Below are 25,338 nucleotides of genomic sequence, written 5' to 3'. Positions count from 1 at the left end.
GACACTTCAGACACATTTCAGAGAAAACAAGCACTTAAACTAAATCCACAAACATTTCTTTAATAAGCTCAGACGTTTACAATCATTCATTGTGAACTAGAGCAGCTTGTTTTCAGAACTGTAAATCAAAGAAAAGATCTAACGTCACTGATTTTGTAGATGAGGAAAGCATATGGAAAAAAAAGGTCCACATTTCTGTAAGTGATTCAGACAAGTTTCAGGGAATGATCAGTGGCTCCATGTCAGTGCTTATATGCTCCTCGAGGTTTTTCTTCTTAATGTAAACAGAAGAATATGAAGTAATAATCACAGTGAACGTGATGCGTTCATGTTTTTAAAGTGCTAAAGCTTCAACTTAAAGTCTCTGATGCATTTTAATGGAGTCGTTATATTTCTTTTGTTATTTTTTATTATCCTTCAAAATTGATATTGAATGTGACATCATGGAGGCAGGAGGTCACCACAAAAACAATAATGTTTGGCCTTGGAAATAGCAGATGAGAAAAATGACTAAACTACAGTCATTCACTGGGTAATGTTGACACTGGAAATGTAACATTTCCAACTACATTAAATTTACACAAGCTGTTGTCTAAAATGATGTAAAATGAACTTTGTAGTCTTTTTATTATACAATACATGTATACATATAATATAATATAAAGATGTACATTTCTCGGTGTATTATGCGCCACTGAAAGAATACTGTGCTGCAAGTACTTTGAGCAAAATGTTTTTCTGTACTCCAAAAGAACAAATATTTTTCTCTTAAATATTAATATTTAATGTTATAACTTCATTTAAATGTACGGCACGTTCCTGTTGTAATGTTACACCATACTTTGTGGCAAACTTTAAAAAAACAAGCAATACAGATAGTTAAAAACAGATCTGCTGGCCCAAATCTTTATAACCAGTATAACCAGTACATAGTGGCTTACAAAACAACACCTCCCAATTGTTACCTTTTTTTTTTACAGTTACATTTAATAAACCAGCCAATGAAAACAGACCAAGAACAGTTGATAAAAATAGCTGCTGCCTTAACTTAGACAGTACCACAAATGTGAGTTTTTGAGTTTTGGGTAATGTGTCTGCAGTGGGCTGATTCTAGCCCATAGTTATATATGTTAGCACTATAAAGAACTGTAAAAGATGACCGTGGCGAAGTGTTATCAGCTGGCTAGCTAGCTTGGTTAGTAAGGTGCATCTGTGATTCACATAGACCAGGGGTGGGCAACTCCAGGCCCCGAGGGCCGGTGTCCTGCAGGTTTTAGATCTCACCCTGGGCCAACACACCTGAATCAAATGATGAGTTCATCACCAGGCCTCTGGAGAACTTCGGCTGTGTCCCAATTCAGGGTCTGCACGCTTGAAGTACGCGCACTACGCGTACTACGTACGGTGCGTACTATAAGTATGAGAAGTGCGGAAGTGAGAGGCTTGTCAAATGGGACGGTCTAGCCTTCGTCGCGCTGCTCAGGTTACCTAGCAACCATGATACTAACCGCGAGAAACGTTACATACAGCTTTGTGTGACAGAAATGAAGGAGAAAGAATGTTCTGTTGGTCATTCATTTTTGTCATGACATCACTTTGATTAGTTGAGACCACAGGACTGTAAAACATGATAGTTGGGCTTCATTTCTGTACTGAACAGTCATTTCAAGATTAGTAAATAACAATTAGCTAATGTTGTTCATGAGACTAAAGTCATCTCACTGTGGTAATGTTAATATAATATGGCCAATATTATATTTATTGTCAGATTATTATGATATATATATATATATATATATATATATATATATATATATATATATATATATATATATATATATATATATATATATATATATATATATATATATATATATCACAGCAGTGAGCTTGAACTCTGGGTTGCAGTTATTTATATTTCCTATCACCTTAAATCTTCACTCAAAGACAAGTATCTTTGACAGTGTATATATAGATGTATTATGCATAAGAGACAAATATTGTTTGTTTAATATGTTGGCATTACTAAATTTGGCTCAATGCTTACATACATGTGTAAAAAGGAAAATGTACGAGCTGTGACAACTGTTTCTGATAGAATGAAGAGTAGACTGATATATGAAATATTCCTTTATTGGGTGAGAAAATCAGACCATGTCATAACTGCTTTAAATCATACAGAATAGATATCAGAGCCTTAAACAGGCTGACTTCTGCTAAATGGGTCAAACTGGGCAGAAAGTATACAAACACGTAACATCCTTATAGAATATGATGTAACACTATAGATCAACTTACCTGAGAATACATAAAGCATATAAACAATTACAGCAATATGATGCAACAAACACAGCAGTACTACTAATCCAAAATACTCAAAGCTTCATAGAACTGAAACAAACATTTATTTTTAGCTCCATTCTGCTGCTGATACATACTTTAGGTTTCTGAATATTAAACTTGTTTCTGCCTTTCATACTGTGTAACTTGAAGGCCCTGAGTACTTTCTCCCACACTGAAAACACTGGAATGATAACATTATTTGAACATTACCTAATAAGACTGATTCAGGACAGACAATTAGTTATGTTAAACTTTCCTAGCAGTCCTTCACAAACAGGGAACAGTCTGTCTATTCTCTCCATCTGTCAGCTGCTGCTGGCTCTTCCTCCTCCTCTTCCTCACACACTGCTGAGTTTGTCCTGGTGGATCATCAGGGTGCAAAGCCTCACAGATGATGTGCAGCAGTGGGTCCCTCAGTCTGTCCTCACTCTGGACACTTGCAGTTGTCACACATGGAAATCAAATGTGTGATAAGCTGCAGGATTCAAACACAAGTGTAACTTATAAATACATGTTCATACTTTTATTCCACAATCAGAGAGAAAGAATCAGAGAGAGAGTGCAGGACAGACAGGTGACAGTCTCAGGTGTATACACTGCTACAAAACAGCACAAGAGAAGGAGGATTTAGTGTTTGTGTTATTACGAGTGCTAAACAAGAAGAGTTCCCAGATGGTCCAGTGGACACATGTGTGACTCCTGTGATTAAAGCATCTTTCTTTAACGAGTGAACCGTCAGCTCGTTCAAACACACGTTAAAGTCCGTTTGGCTCGACACCACCGAACAGAGGCAGCAATATAACATAGCTAACATTAACAGTGCAGTGAATCCTGCTTGTGCCGTCATATTCAGGACTGCAAACCGAGCAGCATCACTGACTTTCAGCTTGTTGTGTTTGTGGATATATGACTGACTTTAATTATCCATAAAATCATCACATTCTCTGTAAGATTAAGGTCGACTATATATATATTTATAAGTAAAGGCTTTAAAACCAAGTTACCGCTGAAAGTACAAACATCACTAATGTCACATAACTTTGCCGACATGTGGCCAACAGTAATGTTTTAATGTTCTTAAACATTCGCACATAAATAAGTGACATAATATTCAGTACTTACTTTTGACAGTTCACTCTTCGGCCGCTCCCTTCTGCCGTATTTTGCGGCAAAATTATCCACACCCACCGCCGCGCTATGAATTGTGGGATATATGGGACCACGAAGCGTGCACTGGACCACGCTTGATATTTGGGGAAATCGACGGCGCATTTGGAGTATGCATTTGAAGTACATTTCGAATTGGGACAGCCATCGTCGCGTGGCGGTGACGTAATCGCACTTAAAATGCGTACTTGAAGCGTGCATACCCTGAATTGGGACACAGCCTTCAAGACATGTTGAGGAGGTAATTTAACCATTTCAATCAGCTGTGTTGGATCAAGGACCCATCTAAAACCTGCAGGGACACCGGGCCTCGAGGCCTGGAGTTGCCCACCCCTGACATAGGCTACGTTCACACTGCAGGCGAAAGCGCATCAAATCCGACTTTTTTGACCCTATGCGACCCATATCCGATCATGGTATGACAGTGTGAATGGCACAAATCCGATCTGGGTCACTTTCGTATGTGGTACTGAATCCGATACATATCCGATGTTTTAGAAAGCGACTGCTGTGTGAACGGTCATGCTGCATTAAATCCGTCTTTTACGTCACTGACACAAGACAGACGCCAATTATCAGCACCAGAGAAGCGCCCGAGAAGACATTGCGAAGGCTTCCTGGCCATCCAGTGTAGATGTCAGTGAAACTGTTGGGAAGACAACGTGAACATTTTATTTGTACTGTATAATCTGCAGATTCTGACAGAAATCTGCAACTATCCTTTGAAGCACCGCTCCTCTAAAACAGCAATAAGGATAATTTTTAGGTTATTTACATTATTATGTAAATAACAAAATAACTTAAAGCAAAAACTGGGAAACGTAATGTCCGAAGACTTTATATTAAGGGCCATCAGTCAAACAATACTGTTTGGTCTGGGTCTAAACCGAGCGCGTTGTGTGTGACGTCTTCTTTTGCGCATGTGGGCCGCTTTGAGCGTTCACACTAGAGCGCGTTTGCTGTCACATTTTATTTGTAGTGTGAACAAGCAGACAAAAAAATCGGATTTGATCAAAAAATCGGAATTGAGCATTAAGACCTGCAGTGTGAACGTAGCCTTAGACTGTATTTAAATGGTGTTACCTTAAACCTGATTTCCTTTTGATGGTCAGCAGGGGGCGACTTGTCTGGTTGCAGAAAGATTTTTTGTAGCCTTTGCTACTCTTGCATGTGAACACCAGTCAACTTTTTTCCTGATTACTTCATGGGCCCAAATGCTAGTTATTATTCAGAAAGAAGGATAATACAAGTTGAGCTCTTTGGCTAACAATGTGTCAATCAAGCTGTTTGGTAACTTGAGAGGCTTTTTCTAACAGGACGTCAATAACAAGTAGGTAAATAACTGTGGCTACATCCGTCTTTTATATACAGACTGTGGTAATTCACATGGATATTAAATGGAAGTGAACAACATGGAAACCTGGATAGTGGAGCACTTTTTGTTACTTGGTTAAAAACATTGAATAGCAAAAAAATAAAAAAAATGCACCCTAAATTTGTGAATTAGTTAAATGTATTAGTATTTCACCCCAAGTTTGTGTTGGAACAAAAAAATGAAATTCTTTTAATCATTTGCAGGCCTGTGGATCCTTCATTTCAAGCTTTTGGACCAAAATGTTTGTGGATTTAAGTTCCATGTCTCTTTGTCAGAGCTCCTTCTCATCTTTAGACTCTGTGTAATGCAACCCTTTTAGCTTCCACTGTTACCTGCCACTTACTTCCTGTCACACCTGTACCTCTGATTTCTTGTCCCGTGCCTCCCTGAGCCCCGACACTACTCCATCTTTCACCACCATCATCCACTCTGGGAATCCTTCTCTCTCACGCTCTCTTTTCAACTTTCTCTTCCTCTTTTCCGCTCTTTAATGTCTTTGACATTAAAGCTCTTTCCTGGAATGATAAATGTTTTATTAGGTCTCACTCTCTTTTTTTGAAGGGTAAATACAAAGAGGAAGTGAAGGAAAAGTTCGTATCTCTGTCTCCCTCTTGACTTAATTTCCATATCTGTCAGTGTGCTCCCCTCCACTGTGACCTCTCATCTCCATTCATCCTCGCTCCACTCTCCTCTTTCATCCAGTCTCTCCATTTGACGCTCTCAACTCACTTTACTGGAAACCAGCAGCTATGTACTCGCTACGCAGAAGTCCGGTAATTGCAGATGGAATAGAAGTCTCAAGACGGATTAAACCCAAGGAAAATCCTCAGTTCTGCAGCTATAATATTTTGTGATGCATCAACAATTCCTCTCAATAGGTGTACAAGTATCTTTGATGAAATTTTCCAGCAGCTCACACACATTTAGAAGTGAGTGGGGGGTTTGCTGGTTGGACTTTAAAAGGACTTAACTCCTCTGCTGCACTGTTGCTGAATCTTACATTTAGCCTCTAGGCTCATGGATGATTGTATTTCCTGTGCTGTATCACTGTCTGTCTTCTGGGACTGCATGTGTGCTCCCTGTCTCTGGCACCCCTCGGCTATGCTGCTGATTGCTCCTCCTTTTGGAAAAAAAAATGGGTCACGTTATGTGGGCTGCAGCTCGACACCTACTTCTACCTGATTTCAGGACAGCCAGCAAGCAATGCTTGATGAATCCCGCTGCTGACTAACTGGAGGTAGATGCCTCATGTTGCGAAAATAGAAGAAAATGGCAGAAACGTGTTTTAGCCATGTTGGCAATGTTTGTTTGTTGGTGAGTCCTTCTGTCCAACATTTACCAGTCTCTACTGTTGGACAGCTTTCCATGAAATTTGGCACATCCATTGTACCCAGAGCATAAATCCCACTGACTCTGGCAAGTGTTTCATATAATTCATATATGTAATTCCATAATTAGGTCATTTCATAAACGTGTTCAGCTTTGTGTGCTAAAATAAAAATAAATGTAAAGTGTTCTTTAACAATAGTTCTCCAGGCTTTTCTTTGGACTACACTGGCTGCTTTTTGACTCATTTTCAGTCCAGTCCATGTATCTGGCTATTTTCAGACGAGTGTGGAAGGGTGGCTGTCAAGAAATCCTTCATAAGGAAGGGAAACATGGAGGCTGAGGTGATCCCAAATTACACAAGAACTGGATTTAAAATCCGGGGCAACAGGTCTGATGGAGTGATGAATCCAGGTTTGAAGATTGTGGTTCAAGTTGCTGTCAGAGGAGAGGGACAACAGCACGTGTGTGCAGCCATCTGTAAAACACAGTGGAGGCTCTGTCATGGTTTGGGCTGCATTTCAGTCAGTGGTGTTGGAGATCTTGTCAAAATTGATGAAATTATGAATGCGGAAAACGTACCATCAGACTTTAAATCATCCAGCAAACACACTGTGATCACTCATCCTTATCATGTGGTATTTGTTTACATAGTTGTACAACCCCAAGGTATATGGGTGTGTGTGGGTGTGTTGCTGACCAGTGTTGCGCAAGTTACTTTGAAAAAGTAATTAGTTATAGTTACTAGTTACTTCTTCAAAAAAAGTAACTGTGTTAGTACCTGAGTTACAATGTTCTAAAAGTAACTAATTACTAGAAAAAGTAACTATTGCGTTACTTTATAAAAATGTTTAACCCTCTGGGGTCCACAGTATAATTGGCCGTTTTTGACTTGTTTAATTTTACCTCTACATTTCACCTTTAACAACTATTTACTTTGCCTTGTTTGGTATCATTCTTTTCAGCACAACCTCACATGTCTGAATTTACATCTATTTTTTCATTTTGACACACTGTATTAACACAATTGACCTAAAATCAGACAAAAAACATAAAATCTGAGTAGAAAAAGGTTAGATTTTCTACTGTAACAACCACAAACATGTTTAATGAATCATTTTCATTACTTGAAATGCAAATATAAATTGTACATTTTAAAAATCTATGCAAAACTTTTGCAAACCACAAAGTTATTTGCAGCTATTTACCTAAAAATGCAGCCAAAGTGTTTTTTATAACCATTTCAAATTATTTACAGAACAATCAGGTGTTCTACATCAAATAAGATGAAACAAATTATTTGTTCAACTCCAAAAAGTAGTTCCTGACCACTATAAGATAAAGGAGAACATTGCAAGCCTGATACCTGCAGGCCTGACAGCAGGAGGTGTATCACTCCCACTGTTTTCTACCTGGAGACAGAGTTTACGCTGTAATCTGCCTTTGGTTGCTTTTTGGCAGTAACTGTGACATTCACCAGTCCCCTCATTGTTCTGACTCACAAAAAAAAACTATCCACTACACAACACACTAGCTACACACTCCAAACATGCTAAACGTCACAAATCTCGTGGACTATCAACACAATTTAAAAACTGGTATATAGCGTCTTGTTGCTATGTCATCTTAAATTGGTCATGTGATTGGTTTACCATGACTACTTTATTCTTCCTCCGCCAATTAGCAGCACTTGTGCGATTGTTTCGACCCACTAGCTCCCGGTAAAAAGAAGACAGCTTCTGTTGAAAAACAGTAACACGTCCACACCACATTTTCTTGTTAGTAATGCTAACGACGTTGTAACGATAGAAATGGTAAATGGACTGATTCTCATATAGCGCCATTCTACTCTCCTGGAGTACTCAATGCACTCTATATAACATGCCACATTCACCCAATCACACTCATTCACTTTCTCTAAACTGAGTGCTTCCTAACTACATTCACACACATTCACACTCTGATGGATGCATCGCAAAGCGACTTGGGGTTATTACCTTGCCCAAGGATCTTTGACATGCAGACTGGAGGAGCCAGGGATCGAACCACTGACCTTCTGATCAGTAGGTGACCTGCTCTACCTCCTGATAGAGGTAGATTTCTATCTATGATGGAAATAGAATTGTTACAACGCCGTTGCTTTTAACGGCGTTATTCCCATCACTGTTGCTGACACAAGTGGAGACTGACACAAGGTGGTTTGAAGAAGCTGTTCAATAAGTTTGTGTGGATTGGATCACTGGACGGACAGTTGCCTCTTAACCTCCAGCAGACAGCCACCTCATCACTCTCCGTGCCCCCTCTGCATCCACCACAGAGCCAGCAGTTAGTTTGCCAGTTAATTTTGAGTGTTTGTGCAAGAAGCCTGATTAGAAGTTAACAAATGAATCTTGAGAGCTAAGTTGTTTATTTTGCCCTCTGTGCTGTTACCTGAGAGCTTTTTGCCGTAGTAATTCGTAAATACATTTACGCTGTGCATACTGAGCACCTTGTGATAGTTTTGTAGGAGTTAGAAGGCCTTTTTAAAAAATCCTTTTTCTCCTATTTTGTGGTTAGAAGTAAAGCTTAGAGAATTGTGATTTGCTTGCCTTTTATTTTCTGTTAGAGCGAAATAAGGATCACTAGAGGTTTTTTGTTTGTTGTTCAGGGAACTGCTCAACTCTGAAGTCAGCCAACTGCTGTTTAGCATCTTGAAGTGTTCTCACTTTCTTGGGAGTGGGAAGAATTGTGCATCAAATTATGTCCAGGTTATCCCCAGGCTAGGGATGGAACAACTGCCAAAGCAGTAAAAGCAAAAAAAATACACAACAGAGCTCAATCGGTCATAGACCGACTTCTTGGCAGCTCGGACCACAACGTCATTGAAGCGGTGTGGGATCTCATCTTGACAGAGAACGGAACAAAGGGCAGCCAATATCTAAAGAAGAGCATTTCTATTAGAGCTATTCCTGAAAACTACTTAAAGAAATGAGAAGAAATTTGCCAAAGAGAGTTCAGGCTGTGCTGAAGAAAGTGGTCACATCACATATTGACTTTAAAGCTCATTGGAACTGTAAAAACTCTGTTTTTGACCCTCATATACTATGTGCTTAAACATTTCAATAAATCATTGCACTATTTCCTATTTTCTTAGGAAAAAAAATGTGGAGTGGCTGACGACTTTTGCACAGGTTTGAACATCTAAAAAGAGCAGCGAGTGCCGGCTCTTAAATTTGACTTTCATTTTCTTTAACAGAAGATGTTGCATCTCTTACTGACTGAGCTGCTGTGTGCTGCCCGACAGATGAAAGCCTGACAGGAAGCATCTGAGTAGTTTCCATTCCCTACAAACACCTGTGCTGTCACTGACCCCTCCCTCCCCTTTGTGCCCTCACACACCCACAACGTGTTTGTCATGTTTCCTGCAAAATCTAACATTTCTTGGCTTTGTTCCTTTTGAGCGTCATTTGTGGCGTAATCGCGTCGGCCTCGGCCATTAATAGCTGCACGCAAAAACCTGAGAGACCGCACACTAAGAGAGCAGCTCTACAGCACTGAAGCCATTCCCTCCATTTCCCCTCAGTTATCTCATTAGGCTATGGGGCCATGTGATTGGTATGCCGGCTAGGCCAGGACTAATGATGCATGGAGCTGTAGCCCCTGGTTAGACGCCATGGACCAGAGGAAACCAGCCAGGCGCCCGTGTACGGTGCTCTGCGCTGCCCTAATCGGTCATCCCCCGAAACATTAAGCATGTCAAAGTGGGTAATGGATTGGCCCAATTAACATGGAGCTTTGACGGAGAACACACCTGTTTATACGTCCAGCCCTGACACATTTTTCTTTTACCTCGCGGTTTGTCTCTGAGACTCTCTTATCAAGGTAAATGCAATTTAATTTGGGAGCTGAGTCCTCTCTCGCGTCTGCAGACAATTAGTGTTTAGTGATTATTCTGAGAAGCGGCACAGACAATGGATTTATTCAAACAAAGGAGCTGAAATAATGGTTCGCAACCCCCCCCTTCACAGTTGTAGAAGAGCTCCCCGCAGCTCCATCCTCGCTGATGTTGGATATCATTGTAGACGTGGTTTGTGTTGGTGTTTTCGTCTGTGTGTGTGTGTGTGTGTGTGTGTGTGTGTGTGTGTGTGTGTGTGTGTGTGTGTGTGTGTGTGTGTGTGTGTGTGTGTGTGTTCGTTTTAGTATGTTTGACCCTGCAGTTCAAGGACAGTCTTGTATGTGCCGCCTCTGGCTCCTCCAGTCTGCACCCAAGTGGTGTTTATTTAGGGAGCTCATCTACACACAAACGCACACCAGCCTAACCTTGTTCTCTGAAACACATCACCCCGAGTTCTACACATATATCAAAAAACAAAAACTCCCGAGTTTCTATCCTCTATTTCCAATAATTTACGCTGAAATACACACACACATGAACACACACACACAGTGTCCTGAAGCTCGCAGTATGTCCTGCAACCCTGCCTCCCATCCTACTGGATTAATTACTCTCCTCGCTGCCTGTGATCCCCGAGAGCGTCTGAGCCGCGTTAGCCGGCCTCTGCCTCTCGCTGGTGGGCACAGAGATGGCAGCGCTTGCCCATTCATCACCGTGACTTTGGGAGGAGAGACGCGAGGGACGGGGCGCGTAGGCGAGCACGAGTAAGAGAGAGGGCAGAAGTGAAGGTGAGACTAAGGTGGTGGGAGAAGGGGAGCGTAAAAGAGCCCGGTCCCTGCTGACCGAGGCCCTGATTAAAAATTAAAAGTGTTGCAGTTTCGCCGGTTCCAGAGGTCCGGAGTGTAATGCATGGATTGCTGAGGTGATTCTCAGAGGAGGAGACAGAGGTAGTGAGGTGGCTGAAGAGGAGCTCTGGGGCTGTGGGAGTATAGGATTAGGAATGGGGGAGGACAAGTAGGGAAGAGACACATCTTTACCTGGAGATAAATAACCTAACATTGCTCAGCCTGGGGACTCTCCCCATTGTTTCTGCCCCAAGAATATTGTCACATTCATTTTTTTACCCTGCTGCAGACATCTTTTTCACTGTAGATGGATGAGGGCTGGGGTAGGAGGGGCTGGGAGGGATGTGGAGGGGGCTGGTTGGCCAGGTGGAGATTGGTGCAGAAGGTTAGAGCAGCTCTAAGTAATGGAGACAAAAAGGAAAGCAAAGAGAGACAGAGGAGACAAACTGCACAGCGTGGATGCATGCATGTGTGTGTGTGTGTGTGTGTGTGTGTGTGCGCGTCGGCCTTTGATCAAACCACTTGTCAGGCTGCTTGTGAGTGTTTGTGAGCCCTATTTGTGCCTCTGCGTGTCTCATTTGTGTGCTGGTGGCTGAGGCATGCACCGTGCAAAACTGGGATCAGCCTTAACAAGTGCGCGTGTGTGCGTGCACGTGTGTGTGTGTGTGTGTGTGTGAGGGCACAGACAAGGGAGTCCTGTTCTGCTCGTGGGATGAGAAAACTGCGTGTGAGAGGAAGCAGTGAAGAAGAGGAGGGGGAGGAGGGGAGACTAGGGAGGCTCGAGGAGGGTGAGGTGTGTCTCAGCCATTCAGGCGGCGTAGGCGTATGTCTTTCATCTCGTTTCTCACACAAACAACAAAGAGGCTCTGCGAGTTTTTCCCCCCGTCATGTACAATACCCTTTCCTAACTCTCACCTATTTATAGTAGCACAGGTTGAGAAGTACCGTACACTTTTGCAGCATCACTTAATTAGGTGCTTGTTTACCAATAAACTCAGCGTGGCAAACGCAGCTCAGAAACTACAGTGTATGAGACTCAAATCTCTTATATGACAGGCAGGAGAGGGAAACTGGCTTATAGTCAGCCTGGAGTGTTTCTCTAGTCCTGGTAAAGGAGGAAAAGGACATTTTTAGCAGGTTTTTTAGGATTGCTCTTTCGTATAGTTATGCCACATCACTAAGACAAGGAAAAACGTAAGCAGTCACAGATGCACATTCAAGTGCCGCTTGGTGCAAAGTCACAAAATTGTGGGAGGAAGTGGCGGAGGCTTATTTACATAATGTTTGCCAACAATCACATTGACGGTTTACACAGCAGCAAGACTTGCAGAGCAGCTGTGATGACGTAACCCGAGATCCAGACAGTGAAATGTAAGCCCATGTTTTTAAGAAGAGCTGTCTGATTTTTCTTCAGCGTTACGTTCTGAGAGGGAGCGTGTTAGTACCAAGCCTCACGTCGGAAGTTATTACCCTAGCTTTGCAGAAATGACTGCGAGTCCTTAGAAACAGCTGGCTTATTTCACGCTACAGTGTTTCCCACCCAGGTGGGCTATTGTTTCTTTAACGGGGCATGTAAAAAAATATTTAGGCAGATAGTTATAATATAAAATAAAATACAGATTATATTCCAAATGGGAATAAACTATAATGGAGCTCTGGGCGATTAATTTAGGAGCAAACAGGAGCTGCTAATTGCATGTTTTCCTGCAAGAGACTCTTTATAATGTTTATGGCACATAATTACCAAAAAATAATAAGATTAGTTTCAGAAGAATATTCTGGTGTTATTTATGTTTATACAGATTTTATCTATGTTTACAGTTTTCACAGGACTCTATGCAGTCCTGTGAAAAACTCATAGTACCCAACGATTCAGTAGCGTACCACCTTTTTCTGTATGATTTTATTGGTCTCTCACATTTGTGTGGAGGAACTTTGGCCGACTTCACTTTCCAACATTGCTTCAGTTCATTGAAGTATTCCGGTATTTAGTTATTCACAGCTCTCTTAAGGTCCAGCCACAGCATTTCAGTTGGGTTGAAGTCTGGACTTTGACTGGAACATTGCAATTGGTGCATGACCCACCTGTTGGACACACGGCCTCCCATGTGAGGAGTTTATGGTCAACTCAGTGGCTGCTAGGTGCACAGGTCCTGTGGCTACAAACCAAGCCCCTCCACCACCGTGTTTGAGCACAGTCTGATATTGTTGTAAATTTGCTGGGACGTCCACTTACAAAGATTGTGGCATTTTGATTACACACACCAGAGCAGCAAACTGCAAAAACTTCTGCTTTAATGGAGATGCTTGCACTTGCTGATGATCAGTTAATCAAGTGCAATGGACTAGCAGCACGTAGCTGCTAATCTTTCCCTGCGACGTCTCTGAACATCACCAGCCTCAGTCCACTGCTTCTGAAGCTCTAAAAAGTCCTTGATGAACTTTTCTTCTGCAGTTATCCCCATTGCTTGTGCATCTTTTTCCTCCCACATTTTCACATTTTTAACTTTGCACTAATATGCAGCACTCTGCAAACAGTCAGCCTTCACAGCAATGACCTTCTGTGCCTTTCCTTCTTTGTGAAGGGGGTGTCGATGAGCATCATTTGGACAACTGTCAAGTCAGCAGTCATCCCGACAACGGTGGTTGCGTGCAGTGAACTAGACTTCACTGTGAGATCTATGATGTTTACACTGTTTGAGTATTATTATAACGTGAGATACTGCATTTTAGCTATCAGCCATAATCATCAAAAACAGGACAGAAAAGGTTTCAAAATATTTCACTTTATCTGTAATATGATTTATAGAATATATGAAAGTTTACCTTTTTGAATTAAATTACAAAAAAAATCACCTAATGTAACTGTTTAAAACACTCAAGTTCACATCAAATAAAACTGCAGGAATATTGTTTAGACTATAAACTGAGGATAGTCATCAATACATTATCAGTTTACAGGTTTCCACAGTTCAGTCTCAATGAATCAACATCACTGACCAGCGTCTGACTGAAGGACTACCAGACATCAAAGCAGACCCTATTTTCCTGCTATCACCACCAGATTGGTTCCAGTTGCTATGCTGTTCGACGTGATGCAACAACGTATTTATTTTCCATTACCGCTTTACCACAGCACATCACAAATATTGACACTGCATGATTCCCAATAAATGAGCTTAAAAAAAGCCCCTGCAGTCTCCTCCTACGAGCCCACCAGATGTCCTGAGATTTGGGGATTATGCCAGTTTCTGAAACAAGAGACAGAAACAATTAATCTCTTGACCAAAGAGGAAGAAGGACTCAGATCTCAAACAGTCGGATTGTTGCCCATAAGCCCTGTTTAATCTGGAGCAATTATTTTCTTAAACGTGATGACACGGCGGTTTGCAAATTATAATAAACCATCACATTCATATTGATAAAGGGCATGAAAGCCTCTCTGGGTTATTAAAACTAATAAGCATAATTGGCACCAAATCAGGAAAACAACAGAGAGACCCCTGAGTTGTGTTTTGACATCTGAAGTATGCATTATGCTTAGTACCCCAAACATCATTTCAGCAAGAGACATCACAATCTGGTTAAAGCCGTTTTCCAGGACGTTCAAATGTGTTTTGCTGCCGTAATTGACCACAACATTGCATCTGGTGAAAATTGTCATTCATGGTGTGTGGCGTGCAGTGTTCCTTTTAAATTTAGCAAGGTGATGGGAAGAATATATTTGGAAAAATATCAGCAGAAAGGATAAACAACAGACCTCAGACAACCGAGAATAGTGGCTCCTCTCATTTTCTAGAGACTGTGTGTGTGTGTGTGTGTGTGTGTGTGTGTGTGTGTGTGGTCTCCAGAAAGTTTTATTACTGGGGTTAAGGAGAACTTTCACATGAAAGTAAACTTTGAATTTCTTTTGGAAATGGTCAATGCTCAGATTCTGGAGGAAGAGTGAAAAGTATCAGGAGTATCAAGAATCCGAGGTTTTTGAAGTCCAGTGAAGTTTCTGGAGTCGGCCATGTCCTCTGCTAGTGTCCACTTTGCTTTATCAAGCCTAAAGTCAGCCCAGTCATCTGCCCGAAGAGTTTAGAGCACGTCAAGCTTCCATCTACTGACAGGGTTTATGCTGATTTTCTTTTCCAGCAGGATTTAGCATCTGCCAACGGAGCCAAAACTACTACCAAATGACCATATTACTACTGAGTTTGACCAGCCGACTCACCTGACCTGAAGCCCACAGAGAATCCATAGAGTGGAGGAGAAGCACCTGACCCAATAGTACAGAGTGTTGGTGTCTTTAAGAAAATCCCATACTTTGTCTTTAGTGAAGCCTTAGCTGAAAATTTAGGAAACATGAACGTCCAAGGTTAGCTTGCCTGCTGTTATTTCAAAACAATCAAAGTTCTGTAAAGTCAGGCGTTTCTCCACCATCAGGATGAAATGGCCAGAGTCCAGTGGGAGAAGGTTGTGGTGCTGGAAACAAAGCTGTTGGCAGATTGTTTCTATCTCTCCATCTCTTCTGCTTCCACGGTTTTCAGCAGCAACCAAACAAAAGCCTGGCTTCTTGCCTCTGAGCTGCCTGTGTGGGATGAAAAACACTGAAGCACACTTGTTGCGAGTTGTGTTCACATTTTGAACCTCTACATATAACCTGATTTGTTCTCTCGCTGACACATCCAGCAGACAAAGCTAAACAGAATTTCACTCATTTCACTAAAAACTAAACTTTATTATCATCATGATTGCTGACGGCTGATGCTGCACTGATGCTGTGAGCGCTGCAGTACTCCTGAGAACCATCGTTTAGTTTTGCCACACTGTTTCCTGATGTCCCGGTCACACAGGCGCAGAGACCTGCTCGATTGGCCACCACATAGCAACCACCTGTCGCTGGGGAAAAATTAGCGTTGTCCTACTGGTTGCGAGTGGTTGCTGTGAAATTGATCGCTAGGTCAGTCACGCCGGCCTGAGGACCAGCCGCTAGGGCAAAGTGTGTATTCCTCGACCGAGGCCCCGACACATTCACATGTACTTTGGATTTTTCAAGTAAAAGCATAACCGACTGATTCTCCTGCCCTGCTTTGTTCTCTTGGTATTTCTATACTGTATTTTTTAACAGCTTGCTTTAGCAACTTCTTTTTGGATTACACTGTTAACTTGGTTCTTGCATCACAGTTTCTCTAAAGGGTTAAATATGTCACTTTTCCATCAAGTGAGGAGAAAACACCCGAAGAACATGAGTGTATGTTCTTAGAAATGAAAGCAGGCAGCTACATGTGTGCATATACTGGCAAAAACATGGGCTGCGAGGAGAATGAATGTCGTGAACTCTATTGAGACTGCGTGGAAACCGAATTTGTCTCAGAGCAGGAGAATAAGCAGCGGCTTTATGATTTTTAAATGAGCCTCTCAAAATGCTGTCTTAGCTCATTCACCTTCCTTTGTTTTTCCTGGCATCCTTTGTGGTCGTCACCACGATCTGGGGTTCTTCCAGTTTACACATGAAACAGCGATACACTGATGCATTCTCTGTCATCCTCTGAAGTCTGGCTTTGTGAGGCGTCGTCTTCTTTGCTCTTTGACTTGTTGCCGCTCCCAAACATTTCTTTTGACACAGCTTCCTCCTTTTTTTTCTTCTCAAAACTCTTTATCTTCCCTCTGAAAGCTATCTCAATTTTAGTGGAAGCTTCTCAGCGGATCTTTCAAACACTGTTGTTAAATCAGCATAAATCTGTAGCCTTTGGCTATTTCCCGCTGACATTTTCTCTGCACTTCCATGACCTCTGCGCCCCCCACCCTCGACTGTGTATTTTAGCTGATACCTCCCACCTCGGTGACAACTATATCGATAAGCTGAGCTGCTGTTTCTGAGCTGCAGGGTCCAACATTTTCTTTCCTTCTTGGATGTGAAGACCTGCAAGAAGCCCAGCTTGCGCCTTTTCTTCCTCCACCACTCTTTTGTGCTAAATTGCTTCTGGTAAAAAGCTCCATATTTCTATGTCCTACATCAAAGTCTGTCAGCATGTTCCTTATCCTCAAGGCCACCCATCCTCTCTCAAAGTTGAGACTTTACACTCCTCCTGCAAAGAAAAAATTATGTTGCAGCCATTTTTTCCGCAAAGTTAATCATTGTTGGGCAATCAAACACACCTCACACTGATTCAGTGTCACATCTGAACCCACGTTGTCAAACCGGGAGAAGAAACACTCCTCACGCTGTACTCTGCAGCTCTGTAATGAAACTGTCATCCGTGTCCTTCAACCCACATGACTTGAGGCAGTCAATTACAAACACGATCACACGCTAACGCACGCACTCAAAGTCCATTTGATCTCATGACAAAGGATGGGAATAAGTCGTCTTCAGGCAGTCCTGACTCTATAATAGTGGCATCATGCAAGGTGCATCATTATTTTCATGGAGAATGTTCCACATATAGACGAGCCACAATTAATTATTAAAGTGGCAATGACCTGGCCTTTAATCTTTTATTAAATTCAGCTTGTAATAATTAAAAAAAACTCATTTGTTCACACACACATGTCCGCGTACACAAAGGCATACAGAAGGTTAGAGTGGGACTTAATGATAGCTCGAACAACAGGACTGTAAAGCATCAGAGCCTCCAACACGTGTCAGGTTAAAACCTGACCTGTTCTAACTTTATTATTATTATTATTATGAATCCACCGAAAGTTATTAGTCTGGGTTTTATAATTAAGGAAGCCTCCTCTCATGCAGCCTCACTATTTCCCCTTTCTGCCTCACACTGTGCACCCATCTGCTTCAGAAGTTCAAAAACACTTGCTGCTTCTCCTCATAAGTTCTCTTCACTTCAGTCCGCTTCTCCTTTTATGTCTCATAAGCCTGACTTCAAAAAAAAAGAAAAAGGGGGTCACGAATCTCATCTTTTATTACTACGAGCGCATCGTGAAATGGCAACGCAAATATTCCCTCTATAACATTTGTTTCTGTTTGAAAGTGAGCTGTTCAGCATTAAGCTGATGCATGGGCGTAATGCGGCACAAGCATGAAAACTAGCATGAGGGTGAATGAGTAGGAGTGCATTCATCACGAACCACAGGATCTACTTAGAGATGCATATTGGATTAATAGAGCTCGGATGCTTAATTTGGAGTGGAGTGCTCGTGCTGCGTTAGTCGTGACCTCTCTCATCTTCGCTCAGATGCGGACGGACGGGCTGCGGGCTTTTTATCCGCGGCCTCGAACGGCAGCCCCGGAGAGCAATAACTCCTATGGGTGTGTGTGTGTGTGTGTTGGGTTGTGTATGTGTGTCCTGTCTCTGCGTCTCGGTCTGTGCGCTGGAAATGAATCCATTATTGGAATAGCCTTTCACTCAAGTATCACTTTTCTGAGTGGTAGGATTCCTCGGGGTCCGATGTGTATTTTGTCTGCGAGGCGAGCGTTTGATTGGGGTGTCAGGTCTCTCTCACCCGTGGCTGAGTTTTGGCGAGAAGTGTGCGACGTGTCTCACAGCTCTGGCACTGCTTGACTCCAGATGCCTTTGAATGGAGCTTCAAAGCTCGCCTCGCTGAATGTTTCTCTCCACACGTTCTGGCACCATTCACTGAACCCCCTCCTCCTCCTCCTCCTCCTCCTCTACCTCCCCTCCAGCTCTCGGTTGTGTTTTTCCACTTCACTTTTGCCCTTGCGTCCTTCCCACCTCGCCGTGTCCTCTATTCTGCTGCACACCGTGTCCTCTGACAGCGCCTGTTTGCCGGTTAGAGATACAGCACGGCTCAACTTTGACCTCAGCATTGGAGCCCAGTGCCAGAGATCAATGGAGTCAATGGTGACAAGCAGAAATATGGAAGCAAGGGAGGAAAAAAAACTGGCTGCTGGCGTATCTGTATCACCCAGGAACAGCAATTTTTATCTGTGTGTCTAATGCTTCCTGTTTTAGATTTTGATGGTATAAGAAGAAGTAATCGTGGATGTGGTTTATTGCTCTTGGATATGTTTTCCAGTCAATGAGATGATGTATTTCTTGTACTTGGATAGTTCTAATAATATTTGGATGAGCTGTCAAAAAGGAGGCAGGCACACACAGATGCCGCTTTTATTGCAGATTTTTTTTATGGCATTGGCCCCACTTCTGAAGGCGAAAAACAGTCTATGCCCCACAACCCACGTTTAAAAAAAACAACCCACAATGAATGGAGAAAACAAAAACGTTCCAAATTGAATTCGAATCACATTTCACGTTTTAAGCGTTGTCGTCTGCACCCATCAGCCGTGGCTTTATTCCCCTACAGTGGCACCTGTTGGGGAATAAAGCCAACAGGTATGAAAACGGAGTGGGAATATACACTCATCTTATTCCTTCACAACTGCTTTAACTCTTTTTGTAGCTGTCACAGTAAGTAAATAGTTTTCCATTAATTATCCCAAAGGCACTTTAGATATTTGTCCTTTTTGCAATAAAGTCTATATTCTTAGCAAATTAACCAGAGATTAAATGGAACTTGGTGAGTGTGGAAAAAATCTTTTGCATTAAAAATTATTAAAATATTTTGTGCTCTGAGCTCCAGTGAATCCGTTTGTTGTTGTGCTGTTTGATCAGCAGATCTCTGCTGCTCTTTGTGAATTCAGGCAATTGCATTTTACAATGTATTAAAAAACTGTGGCTGCCATATATCATCATGGCTGCTTTCCAACTCTCAGCCAACCAGGTGAAAATAAAGTCTGATACTTGCCAGCTTATTTTCAAACCAGTGACTTCTATGCCTGACGTAGCTTGGTGGTTCTCAAGCTGTGAGACCTGTTAATAGAGGACAGAGTCTTTGCAGGTGGGCGTGGAGAAAAACACTGAATGTACACTAAGTAAGCAAACATAGCTGGTAATTATTAACACAAATTTGGGGATGTAGGGTCTATGCATATCATATATGTACATAAACATCAAGCTTTACATTTCTTCATGCTTGTGAATGTTTTCATCCTTCATTGTGCTCATCATCTGAACTCTGTTAGTGTAGCTTGGCATGCTTCACAGTTTAAAGTGATTATTATTTATCTTATACTGAGCCGCTGTGAAGCCCCTGCAGTTCCTCTGTCTGAAACAAGCCAGTATGGCTCTCCTCCTTTTAGCCATCGTCTTTCTGATTGGCAGCCCCTCACAAATACACATATTGCTATAAACTGAATGCTATAAACAGTCGGCATCCTGCGCTGTGATGTGGAAACATCAATGGAAAGTACAGTATGTAAGGCCAAAACAGAGTTGGCCCTGCTGTATGGTGGAAAACTTCATTTCATCTATTCATACAATGTCACCTTCAGCTTTTCAAACCAGCCACCCTGTGAGAGGCACATGGACCTGTTTTCTCTAGTGGCTCATGCCCAGTGTTACACTGCAGCAGAAGGACGACACACAAAGATGAGCTATGCAGTGTGTCCCAACTGTGCGAGCAGCAGCACAAGCTTGAAAGCCAATGTTTGGTATGACCACCTTTATTCCTCATCACAGCCTGAGCTCTCTTAGCTTTCTTTCGCCCTGTCTGAGTTTTCGTGTATTTTGTATTTTGTATTTTGCTGGAGTTCAGCAGTAAAGCTGCTGTTTAGTTCAAATCCTGTTCTGTGTGTCCTAACCTGCCCGGCCCACAGCACCACATGTGTGATTCTGATTTTGAAATAGTCGTCAGGATGAATGGAGGAAGTCAGGAGAGAGGTCTGTAAAACACGGCGGAGGCTCTGTTATGGTTTGGGCTGCACTTCTGCACTGATCTTGTCAAAATTGATGGAATTATAAACACAGAAAACGCCAGATTTTGATCGACCGTGTAATAAAATCTGGAAAGCATCAGATAGGCTTCATTTTTTGACACGGTAATGATCCCAAACTCACTGACAATGCAATAAGAGTAATCCTGGAACGCTATCAGTCTGTCAAAAAGGAGCCAACATCCAAAGAAAAACTTGGAAAGAGCTTCAGAAAGCCTGGAGAACTATTGCTGGCTGAAGCTCGGGCTCCTTAAATAAATAACAAAAAGAAATGAGAGATGACAAATTTTGCCAATTTTTACTGAAATAGAAATATTTGAGAACTATTTTTTAATTAATACATCAAATTGTGAAAAATATCTTTTAACTGTCTCAGAACTTTAGAAGTAAAGTTCTGTTTGTGTGTTTTTATCCAGCGCAGCTTGGGACTGTTACCTAGAATTTAACCTCCAATTAATGTAGAACTGATAACGAGTCTTGTTGGACTTGAAGATTATCCTGAAATAATACGCCACATTTTCATAAAAATATACACAGAAGTAAAAGTGCTGTAAATTTTGTTCAGTGGATCAGAGTGGACTGTATGAGTTTTTGGTGAAAACCCCCCAGAACAACCCTCTCGAGTTGTTTTCTTATTAGAAGCAGACTACGAGTAATAAAAGCAGTGTATGAATTTTGTTGATTTTACTGCCTAGCTGGGAGGAAACATTAGCTAGACGCTCACAGGGCAGCAGATAAATGAACACAAAGAAAAATGTGTTAGCGTGTGTGTGTATGAGTGTCCTTACACCTGACTTACACCTCGCCATCCCACCATGGTCCGCCAAATGTTCGCCCTCGCTGTCACCACCTGGCTGCTGCTGAGTGCTCTGATTGCATTGTGCACGGCTGCGTGCGGGCGTGCGTGTGTGCGTTTGTGTGTTCGACGAGGTGCTCCCTAACAGATGGAGTAACCTAATACACCTCTCATTTCTACCCCGCTGTCCATTGGCCCTCATGGTCTGCTGGTGATGTTATCTAGGCCTTACCAGCATCCTGCCTGCTTTGTTCCTGGAATCAGCCGGCCCCGCCCCGCTCTGCCTCACTGCCGCCGTCCCGTAAAGCCCCGAGCACCCGGATGCAAATGTACAACAATCCCACAAGGGGAAAAAAAGGGCTGTCAGGTGGAGCGGGTCTCAGGTTACCTGAGTGCAGAGTGCTCTGAGTGAAACGTGCCTGGAAAAAGCAGCGTACTGTTTACAGTCAGTGAACAGATGCTGCTTTGTTGTAGCTCATAAAATCACGACTGAACGTCGACGCTGCTGAGAGATGTCTGTTAGAGTCAGCCTGTGCACGTGCTTGGTGCACCCACAGACACATGATAAGACATTTGGATCATCACCGGCCCCCTTCAGAAGCCCAATCACCTTACATCAAAAGTGACACCATGGCACCCCCGCCAGTCCTCTGTCTGCGTCCCGGACAGGTACTGCTTTGTTAACGGGACCAGGTGGCAGCGGCTCCTCCATCCGTCTCCATGGCAGCTAGAGGTGAAACTCCATCAGCCAAATGGATTAGTCTCATTGGCTGGGTAATTTATTGATGTTTTCCTCTCAGGGGATAATGGGTGTATGGGCCGCTGATTGATGAGGCAGCACGGTGCATGTCTTTGCCTTCGCAGCGTGTCAACCACAGGCAACGGTCAGCCAAGCCTGGTGCGTTATGAGCCGCAGATTTATGTACTTATACGTAACATGGAGACTGATGGGCTCCTGAACATCAAATATGCTTATTTGACAGGCCCTTCATAGATTATGGGAGCGCCTGTTTTATGTCAGAGCTGCAGTCACTTAAAGGCTTTAGATGTCAGAAAGAATTTACCTCACTGTGCCGCAGATTTGTCAGACTTATTTTACTAATAACATGAAATGTGTGATACTTGATCGCAGCTTAATTTGGGATTAATGGCTTGAAATGCGCAGAAACCAGATATTATGACAAATTCGCATAGTAGAGGTTTACTGGACTGCATTTAGTCATAAATCCGACATGAGCATTTCAAGGCCCGAGAAAGATGAGATGCCCAGATGCCTCGGAGTAAACAGGTGGTCTGTCAGTAAAAGGCCTTCAGTCTCAGGAGAAACGGCTTTCCAGCAACCAGCAGCCTTCTGCCTCCATCCCTGACGCTCACAAAATGAATGTTACTGCTAATTTTAAGCGTGACCTAATGTGCTGCTCTGGGCTCCTGCTCTTGTAATGCGTGCTCTTGACCTCGTATGCTTGTATCCAGCGTGTCACAGGTCCCCGACATACGGCCCCATTCCCCTCCATTAAAGGATACCCGATCCCGTCCAGGCTTTCACCGCTGAAAGAACGTGAGGAGCATTTGCAGGAAATGGGCTCACAATGGTTCATACTTTGACCCCGGCTACTCAGAGCCATTGAATTGCATTTATGAAGAGCCCTCTAGTCTTTCTCTTTACCATCGCAAAGTGGCTCTCCTCTTTACGGCGTGAGAGATGCTACAGATAGCGGCTGAATTGCAGAGTTTGATGTGGGTGGATTTTTTTTAGAAACCGCTTTGTGAGCTGGATACATTTTCTCACTGCCTCCACTTTTCAATCGATAACCAAATATCTGCTTGTTGAAAACTTTCTGTGCTCATCTGCGAGTTCTGTGTGTGACCGTGTGTGTGTGTGTGTGTGTGTGTATGTTTTCCCTCCTTTCAGTCTGTCTCCTTGTCTCAGCTGGCAATCTGCACATCTGCCTCCTCACTGATCACAGAGGGAAGTGCTTCACAGACACAGCAGGACAGCCGTAGAGTGAAAAACCAAACAGATGTGCGCTGCTCCTGAACATCCTCCAATGCTTTTCTTAACCTTTAGGCAGCCAGCGACTGTTCTGCTGAGCGAGCAGACTGCTGACATACACATTAGAATCTAAAGCTGCAGTTTACTCCAGTCTACAATAAAGCTTCCTTAAACAGGCTCAGTATTCTATTAAACAGCGGCTACTATAACTAAAGCTGGCTAATTACAGGATTCTCTTTAGCCAGTTAAAGCAGCATATTTCAACAACTTCATCATTTTAGAGTTGAAAACCAACTTTTAAACTCAGGCTTACAACCTTGAAACATGGCAGTGAAGCTATGCAACATCAAAAAATGTTCTAATATTTTCTGTTATTTCCAAAGCTGAGCTTAATTTTCCCCGTACAAAGGCAAGTACCTTGTGCCGCAATGAGGACTATAAACCAGGACCAGAAAGATTCAAATGATTCGGCAGCAATTCATCAACACAAAAAGGTGGATTTAGTGTCAGATTGTTAATTATAATATGCTCTGATCTTCCTGCTAGTGTGCAGTTTGCCATAAAAGGGCAAATAAGTGCGCTGCAGACATTCGCTCGTGCTAGCAAGTAAACCACCATCTGTGTGTGCTATATTTGTTTATCCTTTGATCTGAGAGTTTGACAGAAAATCAATTTCTTCTTGTTTTTTTCTTCAAAATAAGTTTCTGTAAATTAATAAATTGGAATCGCTGAGCCTCAAAATGAGTTGAAACATTTGCAGCTCATATCAGTGTCTTCACCTCACTTCACACCATAAATAGCAAAACTGGATCACTTTGGGCCTGTTTGCATTTATGCATTAGCAGCTGTGATTGGTAAGAAGAAATTGCACTCGTTTCTAAGGTTTTACATGTCAGATGATAATAAAAATTCAGCTTAGATGAACAACAACACTGTGAATGTTTAATTTGAGGAACGAATGTGTTTATTCCTCTGTGAGAGTTTACTTAGTTTAAAGCATCCCAGAATTCATTTCAGTCATAGTGAAACATCTCATATATATGTATTTATATCCTCATGTGGATTTCTTTACGTATACACAGAAACTCACATTATATGTCCTAAAAACAGAGGTGTCAAATTGTTTCTCAACGCCAAAGCTCCACATAGGCTTCACTGACCTCAGAGAGGCATGAAGAAAAAAAAATTAAACTATCCAAGCAGGGAAAAACGAATAACAAAGATGAAATGGCTATTTGTTGTAGCACATAAACCAATAACTTCCTCTAATGTTCCCTAAACCACTGTTTTTCCTCTGCTCCTCACAAAGCATTTGCGGCAGTCACTCCCAACAAAGTGATGTAGTGGACTAGCCGCGGTATAAATGGGATTTCGGGATCTCACGCTATTCTCCCGTCCAAAGCTTCATTTCACTGAGTCCCGGCTCCCCTGCTAAGTTCAGTAATGGAGCTTTAAATCCCCTCTGTTGTCGGGTCCTCACTCATTTTGCAACTGGGTCGATGATGGAGCTCCCGCTTCTTGTGCCACCTTGTTGATAAGACTTCACTTTGTGCCTTGAAACGCCACTGATTATTTTCTCTTCTCACAGTGGCCCCTGCTCCACTCCCTCCTGCAGGTTTTGAATGCTTTTCTCCTCACAGACATCCTTACGGCCATGCCTCTCACACTTGACTAATATATTGACGTTATTGGTGTCTTTTTAAGATTCTGTGAGCTTTTTTTTTGCTTTGTACTGTGGAAAGGTCAAAGCCAGAATCTGACTGTTTATCTATTGGAGAAGCTCATTTTGAAGCCATCACCCGTTACTGTAATAACGTACACGTGTGAGTGTGTATAAGCACATTAGAGGAAAACAACAAATGGAGAAAAAGTGGGAAAAA

The 25,338-nt window shown here is 42.4% G+C and overlaps 1 protein-coding gene across 2 annotated transcripts in view; it reads left to right on the top strand.

Annotated features, from left to right (window-relative positions):
* Positions 1-25,338, top strand: part of gpc3 (glypican 3) — a 135,083-nt gene that overhangs the window by 48,386 nt on the left and 61,359 nt on the right. The window lies entirely within an intron of this gene.

The sequence above is a fragment of the Oreochromis aureus genome, linkage group 2, assembly GCF_013358895.1.
Source record: "Oreochromis aureus strain Israel breed Guangdong linkage group 2, ZZ_aureus, whole genome shotgun sequence".
In the NCBI taxonomy this organism is placed as follows: domain Eukaryota; kingdom Metazoa; phylum Chordata; class Actinopteri; order Cichliformes; family Cichlidae; genus Oreochromis; species Oreochromis aureus.
The sequence above is the reverse complement of the archived record's forward strand: the minus strand, read 5'-3'. Positions and strand labels throughout refer to the sequence as shown.